Consider the following 10000-nt stretch of genomic DNA (forward strand, 5'->3'; position numbering starts at 1 on the left):
GAGAAAGAGTGATAGAGAGAGAGTAAAAAGGATTATATTGAAAAAGAAAGAGTGTGTGGTTTTGCTGTCGCTGTGAAATTAACAATTGTTGAACTAAAAAGCTTGAAAGAAAAAGAAAAAAATGGAAAAAAGTTTTTATTGCTTTTGCTTGAATGTTTTGTTTTTTGATTGAATAATTGTTTTTATTATTATTCTGTTGATGTTGTAATTTTTTCTCTTGTGAAATAATTGATATTGCGTATATTTGAGTATTTTAATATCATGGGGACGTAAGAAGGGATTCCGAGATGCAGGCATTATAAGAGCAAGGAGGGGGTCACGTTTGGAACAGTGTTGATGGTGGCAGAGGTCAGGGTGGAATAACCTTTTTTATGATGAAGGACAGAAGGCCTTAGCAGCTCTATCGACGATAATGGGTGACGAAGATATCAAGAGACAACCCGGCAGCGCAGAGAAATTTCTGGAGGGCCGGAAGACTGACTTGATTCTGGTTGATGTCACCAAGGATCAACGACAAAGGGTTCGAATGACCTTGAGTGACATGCGGTCAAGATTAAATGAGAACTGTGAGAGAATACCTGCCTCTTTGGGAACGAAAAATCGGAAATGGGATGATGTGTGGCCCCATGACCCACCCGATGCGAGGCTGGAAGGAAAAATGAGTACCCTGCCTCGAGAATAGCTTTTTTGTAGATGGAGTTCACCACTTATTAAGGCCCAATGGCCACTCAGGGATAAGGGTTATTGTGTGTACAGTAATCAAAGGGAGAGTGTAACAATAGTATTGGAGAATTGGGAAGGTGTTATTACTTAGGGGCTGGCCGGTTCATCAGAAATTTGTTTGTGTTGGACTTGAAGACATCCAGGTTGAAGTCGGGAGGGAAACGGGCAAGCAGAACAGAGTTCCACATACGTGCAGTTCTAAGAAAAAAGCTTTGTTCATGGTATCTACGTTTTGATAAAGGCACAGATAGGGAGTGGGGAAAATTAATGACGGTGGTTTCAGCTAGTCGGGTGTTTGTTGAGAAAGATTGGCGAGGGGGGACCAGAGAATGGAGCTCAGACGAGCACCTGCCATGGAAATAACGATAGAACAATTACAGGCTCGCTACATCTCTTCTGTGGGAAAGAGGTTGCAGGGTAGAGAAAAGGGCTTCCCCCACCAAGCAACGGAGTCTATTTTGTACTCTGTTAAGGCAGGATAGGCTGTTTTTTGCAGCCCCAGCCCAGATGTGGCAGCAGTACTCCATCTGTGGACGTACTCGGCTCTTATATAGATAAACAATTGTATCATTAGTGAGATATCTTCTGGAGCGGTAGAAGGATCCCACCATTTTCCCAGCGACCTTGGCCACAGACTTGATGTATGTGTTCCATTTAAGATCAGGTGTAAAGGTCAAACCCAGGAACTTATCAAATCTTGGGGCCTCCCTTAGACGAGAGCCATCCATTTCAAATGATGCCAGATGGGGATCAGAGCGTTTATGATGTAGAGATAGGAGCTTGGTCCTAGATGCATTAAAGGTAACCAGCCACCTCTTTCCCCACTGTACCACGCGCTCAAGATCAGAGGAGGGAGAATCAGAGAGAACATCATCATTTACTGCCTTTGATGTGTTGCCATAGATGGTCGTGTCATCAGCATAGATGTCAACGAAAGATTTTAGTATGTGTTTTGGGAGATCATTGATGTAGATCAGGAAGAGAGTTGGGCCCAGTATGGACCCCTGAGGGAGTCCAGCATTAATACTGTGGGCCTCTCATTTCTGCCCATCAACCACTACTCTTATGAGCCTATCAGATAGAAATGATTTAATGATAGAGAAAACATTTCCAGTTATACCGTAGCTGGAAATCTTGTGTAGTAGGCCTTTATGCCAAACCTTATCGAAGGCATTTGATATGTCGAGAGCAATTGCCATAGAAATGAAGCCTTTGTCAAGAGATTAACCAATCCTATGAGATATAACCGTTAGCACATCTGCTGTAGATCTAGCAGAGCGAAAACCATATTGCATGTCGCTAAGAAGGTTATTTCTGCTGAGGTGGTTGACTACTTCTCTATTTATTGTGGATTCCAGCAACTTACTCATGACACACAGGAGACTTATTGGTCTGTACTGAGAGGAAGATGACTTATCACCTGAATTCTTAAATACAGGACATACTGATGAGGTTTTCCAGGGTGTTGGAAAGCACTTCTCCTTAAGGCAACGCTTAAACAGTTTGGAAAGTATGGGGCCAAGTTCTGGTTGTAATTTTTTTAACACTATAATTTGAATACCGTCGGGACCAGTTGCTTTACTGGAGTCAAGGTTCTTGATTAGCTTGGCGGCCTCATGCACAGATAGTTGTATGTTGCATAGCGTGTTGTCTGTTATAGGAGGGAATATGGTGAGTTGATGGCCTTCGTCACACCGGGTAAAATTTGCCGCAAGGTTTTTGGCAAATAGTTTGGCCTTGTCGGATGCTGTCGAGATGACCTCTGATCCATTGATAATGGTTGGTATAGAGCGCACGTTTCTGTTCAAAATCCTATTTGCTATTTGCCAGAACTGGTGGGAACCAAGCCGCTGCTCAGCTACTTTGGACAACGGATCGCGCATATAGTTCTCTTGCATTTTTATTACTCTTTTACAATGGTTACTGGCGGTTCTGAAAGCAGCTTTAGTTTCAGTGCATCTATTACGTTGGTAGCTATGGAAAAAGTGATTTCTGTGTGCGATGGAAGCAGCACATTCGGGGGAGAACCATGGCTGGCTGTTAGGTTTTTGTTATAATTTTTTGGATGGTATGAATTGGCCTATGCCTACAAGTAACCATTCGGTCGGATCTGATACTATAGAGGACACATCCTTTTTAAACATGGAATGGAGAGGGAGATCAGATATGAATGTATGGAAGCTATCCCAGTCCACCATAAAGTATTGGTATACAGTACGGTGGAGAGGTACGTCTGTAAATTTATTATATTTCATTTTTATCTTAACTGATACGGCGCAGTGGTCGGAGGATCCCAGAGGAGATAGAACGGAACATGAGCATAACTCAGGGGAAGTGGATAGAAAAAGGTCTAGGAGGCTTGCGAACTGACCGGTACTATCGGGCACACGTGTGGGCTCGCGGACAATCTGAGTGAGGTCATAGGCAATGGCAAAATCATGACAGAACCTCCCCTCCTCATCAGTCTTATTTGAGTGGCTCAGCCATTCCACATTATAGATATTGAAGTCACCGCAAATGTGAATGTTAGCAGAGGGATGTGGGGGCGAAAGAGGGCAAATATAAATGCGGTGGTGTAAGCAAGTGCAACCCGGAAGCACATGGGAAACCATCTTTAATGTAGACCCATATTCCATGCCCGTGGCGATCTTGGGGGTCAGATTTAGATGTTAGGTTAGAGTATCCTTTAATTATGAACTCCTCTAGGGAGGTGGTCGGCCCTATTCCAGTTTCGCTTAGAAAGAATATGTCAGGTTTCGTCTCCTGTAATTTGGGTTTCAACCTCTGGAAGGTTAGAACGTAGACCCCTTATGTTGGAGAAGGAGATATGGAAGTAGGGGTCTACGCAAGAGGATGGGGTTCTAGGTTTATTCGTGGTTTCTTTTTTGAGATATTTCATGTTGAGGATTTTGGGGTTTGTGGAACAGGTCAGCATACTTGGTTAGAGCAGAACAGAGAGGGAAAGTAAGAGAGGAAATACAGGATTTTTTTGTAGTATCTGATAAGGTAAAGCCGTAACAATTACCCACTAGTATGGCATCAAGAGGCCCCACTAATGACTACTGCATGGTCCAGAATCCATTTACCGAATGGCAATACAGCAGCCCCAGTACTTTGCACCTGCTGATAGGACAGCTTCCTTAGTTGTTATTCCAAGGTTCGGGTCCCTGACTATCAGGCGGTTAATGTCAGCCCAGATGAAAACGTTTACCTTCAGCACCCTTACTAGTGACATGTCCACAAGGATAGAGGGACTTATTTATATCTACTTAGTAGAAGTACTTTGCCCATTTCCAGTTTAGAATAGAATCTGTTGATAGCGGGTGGCTCTGATGATAATGATTTATGACTGCAGTGGCATTACAATTTTAGATTGTGAAGGAAGAATTGCGATGCTTGAATTTAATTGAAAAAAGTTTTTTGAGACAAAAACCGAGAATACTATTTTAAGCAGTTGGTGAACTTTGATTAAACATTTTAGTTAGATATTGACTGTGTATTTATATAGCGATGTGGAAAGTTGTTGTGAGAATTAAACTGTTCAGAGTTGTATTTTATGTATTCAAACGAGAATAATTGGAGATATTAAGTTTTGAGAGTTGAATTAATTTTTGAAAAAAATATTTTTATTAGCTCAGTCTGGAAGGATTTCGTTTATCAAATTGAACAAATTTTAGTTGAGTTCAGTTGAGAATAGTTAGAAGAATTCATTTCGGCAATTGAACTGACTTTTGGAGGAATTTGAATTTTGCCTCAGTCTGGACGGATTTCTTATTTGCGAAATATGATTTAAAAGGCCGCACTTTTAGCAGGGATTAATTGGAATTAATTATTAGTATCAATAAGTGAAGTTATAACTAAATTAAGCACACCCAATTTGTGCGCGAAAAGAGATTTATATTTTTTAGATGGATTTTCCCTTGTGAGTAACTCAGGTGCGTGATGTTTGCACCTGGATATATTAATGAAAAAAAAAAACAGAATTTGTCGTGCGCTAAGTAGGCGCTAACTGAGTCTCTTTGAAGGGCGCGACCAGCAAGGTCGTTAAATGTTACGCATTTTAGTAACTAAATTTTTGTAATTAGTTGAAAGTGATTACAGAGCATTTAAGTTGAATTTTGGGAGTAAGAAGTTTGCTGATACTTGCGTGACCGCGTGGTGCATTTCTGGATACGGGTCCATTCGGACATGCTGCCTGGGAGGACGCTGGGGGCGTGTGGATAGCTCCCTGTAGTTGTTTTATTAATCATCCATACGGAGACAGATGTTGAAATTGAGGTCGTTGTCTGCACGAGCGTGTGTGTGTCACACGGAGAGAGAAAGCGTGTATTATGGGAACGTTTTCTGAAATATAGAGGGGAATTCAGTAAATGTGCGGGCGTATCTAGCTTCCTGTAGTTTTCTTTTATTATTTTGACTATCCATGAGTGTACGGAGTAATTTTAGTGAAACTGAATTGGTTGTGACAAAAAGGTACTTGACTTTTGCAAATAGTTGTGTACTGACAGACGGGATTTTCCTCGCTTTCTTCCGGGGATGGACGTGATCAAGCTAGTGTATCTGTGGAGACCAGGAGAGATGGTCTGTTAGAAGAGCAGCGAGCGGTAGCTGGCAGAAGGAGGGAACTGTGTAATGCGACGTGGACAGAATCGCGAATTGTTGACCCTCGGTGGCCCTGAGCACCCCTGTTCGCTCTGCGTGTGGTTAGGAAAAAATAGCATTGATGAACGCTCGGCCTTGAGGACGGTTAGGGAGATCGATGGTTGTCAGTCATAGCTGCGTTAATGAATACAAGAGATATTTGGGGAGTAGAATAATATACCCGAATATTAAAGTCTTGGAGGATGAAACATTAGTGTTGTGTTTGAATTATCGAATGGGATTCGATAGATCGAGGAACCAAATATAAGGTTTATAAAGTTATACCCTATCCACTTGACACACACTAGTTAGGGTTGGTAGCCAGTTATAGAGTGGAGTCGGAATATGTAGCGTTTAATATGGCAAGAGATAAATTTATGCTGTTGAATCAGCAAGAGGCAGGGATATGCCAAAATAATGGTCTTGGAAATTGCCGGTCACAGGGTCCGTTGTATGTCACTGGAGTGATGATATTTTGCCACTGGATATACGAGTAGCTGAAAGAACCTGGTTGGTATCCACGCAACAGAAGATGGAATTGACCAAGGTATGCGGTAATACGGCTGTTGGGATAATCAAGGTGGGGCCATTTTTAGCTATGATAGAACTGGACAGGGGTTGTGAAACCCGAGGAAAGGGCAGAGGGTTACCTGCGTATTATCATGTTGAGGAACGGTATTTGTAAAAAGCACCTGAGGTAGAGTGGGCGAATGACCACTTAACTGACCTCACTGACCTCTGGGACCCCCTGATCCATCGTTCACCGCCACATACCCGACTTAGGCTGCCAGAACCTATGGGAGGAGTTAGACGAATAGATTTGAATGAATTACCAGCCTGATTAAAGGGTCTGGAGAATACAGAAGCTAGGGATAGGCTTCTTAAGGTAATGGTTACAGGAGCAGGAGTGAGCATGCTAGTCATTATAATTGTGATGTTGTTGGTGGTTGTATGGTGCGTGAAGAGAGCGAATATGGGAAGAGAGCAAGGCGATGAGTCTCTCGAAGCTGATTGCACAGATGGCGTAAGAGACCCTGCTTCGAAACCGCCTGTGATTCCGGAAAATGTGGCTGCTGGTGCTGACGAAAACGAAGTGCAACCCATAGACTTCCCTGATGTTGAAATCAATAGGAACTGAAGACGACGTCAAGATCTTCTTTTATTTTATTTTCTCTCTGTTTTACCTAAAATTCTTGCGGGGCGCTGAGCTGAGAACCGTCGAAAAAAAGTCCCAACAATACCTTGAATTACCGTCTATTGAGGTGAGAAGAAGTCTTCAGTGAAAGAAAAATCTTACAAGATGCTTATAAAGAAGGCTTGAACTGTGAAATAAAAGGTGAAGGTTCAACTACAACTGCTTAAGGTGAGAAAAATTCCCCTAGCTCAATAAAAAGCGGGTCCTTTGAGGACCCTGATTAGGGCTGCATACCCTGTATAGACTGTGCTGTTGATAGCAGCGAAGTGTAAACAAAAACTTGAAAAAAAAAATCTTGTAAATTGTGACTGTGACTCTGTGGAAAAAAATTTGAACTATGATAAAATTGATGAAAAGAAATTGGAAAAATGGGAATAACTTTTCTAAAGTCTTGATAAAAAATCGAGTAATTTTATTTTGAAAAAAAAGGACAAAACTTTTAAACAAGGGAAGTAACTCTTCCGAGCTAATTGATGAACTTAATGCATTTTATTGAGTGACAATTTTTAAATGATGATTATCTTATCTTTGAATTATTAATGTGAATTGAAAAACAAATATACAAACAAAGAAAAAAATTGCATGTGAAAAAAAGAAATTGTATTAGCCCTGACGAACTTTGAACTTTACAGTTTGATGATTTTACGAACTTTTTTTAATTGACTTCTTATGGACTTTTGAATGAAAAAAGAAGGATAGCCTTGCATAAAAAGGGTGGTTATGGGATTGTGTATATGTTATTTTTTTGACGGGTGATCTGAGGAGGGAAAGAGGGGTCTGTGAAAAAAATCTGACGGCAAACTGTAAAAAGGGATGGAGTGGTGTGTTAAGGAATTAGACTCCATTAGTTCTACGAATCAATATAGTCTAATGAGAGCAAATGTGACTTAATCCCCATTGAGGAGCTTTAGAACTACGCTGAGATAGCTTATCATTCCCGCGTGACGCCAGATAACCCAAGGATTTAAGATAGAGAAGATAAATATACATATTTTATTTCATGTCAAAATAGATATTGTTTGAGACCAGAGAAATATGTCTTGCAGCTGGGGGTTGATCACAGGAACTTAAAGCGTATAACATTGTATGGCCTTGGTTAACCCAAGGTCGTATGTCAGAATTGACATCTGGCCGTGGATATCGTGAGACTCAGAATTCAAATTTCAAGCATGGGAATTGTACCTATGCAAAAAAAAGCTTTCGATTTCGTGGCGAAATCTTATTGGCTGGGGAAATTTCCACTCCATCTACATACCTCACTATATATACGATTGTCGTGCGAAAATTAGTCAGTTAGAGAAGAACGGATTGCTTGTTGATTTCGGGAAGAACAGACCGTATAGAGACGTGACCCCTCTACTTCCTCATCCAACCGTCTGTCGCTGTCTGTGAAGAGATTTGAAACTCTGAAAGTACTTACTGAGAAATGAATCATATTTGTAAGGAGGGGTTACATTAACAATGAAAATTTAGAGACGTAGACGACTAAACATCGAGGTTAATTTGTTTTCTTACATTTTCAGACACATTTTGCCTGTCCTGCTTCCCATATCATGTGACGCATTTCTCATGCGTTTATCTAGGGAATAAAACTTTCAATAAAACGCCACCTGTAGCATTTCCGTTTGTCGACAAGTTATTCTTAAATGTACTACTCTCTTGAATTGGAAGCCATGTTTAGTTTCAGAACAATTTCTTATAACACTGGTTTACAAAAGATTTGGTCTGAGGCAAAAATGAGAATAGTTGTTTTTTGTTAATTTGGGTTGAATTCAAATTTATAAATAGTTTTGCTCTATCACCTCTAGTTTTCTGGCTTTTAAATAGTTTGATTTTAGTATAAACAGCGAATATATGTTAATATTTCAAGAGTTGCATCAGCTTATGACAGTCAGGATAGATAAAGAACATTTATTTAATCAATATACTTGGATGACACAATTACACAATTCAAAGTCAAAAGTGTGTTTCTGCTTGTAATGCTGGATACAGATCGACTATCCCTTAGAAAGAGAAAACAACAGTACTTATGCTAGTTATGTAGCGTATATGAACAAAATAACTAAAAAATAAGCCATGATTTTCACAATATGTAAATGAACTCTGAATTCATATACGCTTGTTATTTGTGTTAGTTATGTAGTGTATATGCACAAAATACAGATTATGCATATCTAAAAAAATAGAGGTGATGAGAAAAACGGATTTCAAATTTGAATTCAAATTAGGTAAAAACGGGTATTTTTGTGCTTGCCTAAATTTCTTTGTAAACCAGTGTAATTAGTTGTTCTATACAAGTCCTGGAGATGACTGGTGCTCAGTAGACAGTTGTTTTGTACAAGTTCCTGATTTTATAATTTTGTAGCCAAAGATTCTTCCCGTGTTGACACGAAGAAAACATATGCAAGGTTGCTAAAAAAGGATTATTTTTATAGTGCAATTCTGGTTTCTAATTGGTTTGTAGCAGAACGTGAATTAATTTGATTCGTCAGTTCCTAGCAGCATCGTTTATAAATATAATCTTCCAATCAATCCAGAAATATTGCATCTCAGTTTTTTTTTGTATAATGGGAAGTCCTTTGGGTTCATTTTTAATTCTGTGCAAAAATAAATATATATTTTCATATTAAACTAAAAATAAATATATATTTTTATATTTAATTATACATAATAAAAATAAAAATCATTTGGATCTTAAAATTTGAGCATGCAAAAAGAAGCCATTTAAAATTTTTTCAAATGTTAAAAAATATGTATATGTGTGTAGAAGAGAAATAAAAGAAATAGATTTTTATTTTTATCTTAACAAGAGTGGACCTGTTAAAACCATTTCTTAAGTTTGATTATGCAGTCTCATTCAAACACACACACGCACACTTATATATATATGCAATATGTACCCGTTAAACAGTTTTTTTTGTTTTTCGTTAATTAAAAGATTACAAAAAGAATAGAACATTTTTGATAAATAAGAATGAAACTAATGTGCGTAAAATAAAAGTAAAAATAAATTATAATTTATGCGCGTCTTAAAATAAGCAAGCAACAATATTTGTCAAAAAATATTTACAAAGAAAATGTTTTCAAAAAGCTGATTTTTCTTTTTTCGTTAATTAAAACAATGCAACAAATAAATCATTTTCGATAAATAAGAAACTAATGTGCGTAAAATAAAAGTAATAAAAATAAATTGTAATTTATGCGCGCCTTAAATTAAGTATTCAATTATATTTGTTAAAACAATATTTACAAGGAAAATGTTTTCAAAAAAGTGATTCTTTCTTTTTTTTCTTAAAACAATACAAAAAGAATATAACATTTTTGATAAATAAGAAAGAAACTAATGTGCATTAAATAAAAGTAAAAGTAAATTGTAATTTATGCGCGCCTAAAAATAAGCAACAATATTTGTCAAAAAAATATTTATAAAAAAATGTTTTT

Source organism: Euprymna scolopes, chromosome 46 (genome assembly GCF_053919585.1).
Source record: "Euprymna scolopes isolate OS-2025 chromosome 46, ASM5391958v1, whole genome shotgun sequence".
In the NCBI taxonomy this organism is placed as follows: domain Eukaryota; kingdom Metazoa; phylum Mollusca; class Cephalopoda; order Sepiida; family Sepiolidae; genus Euprymna; species Euprymna scolopes.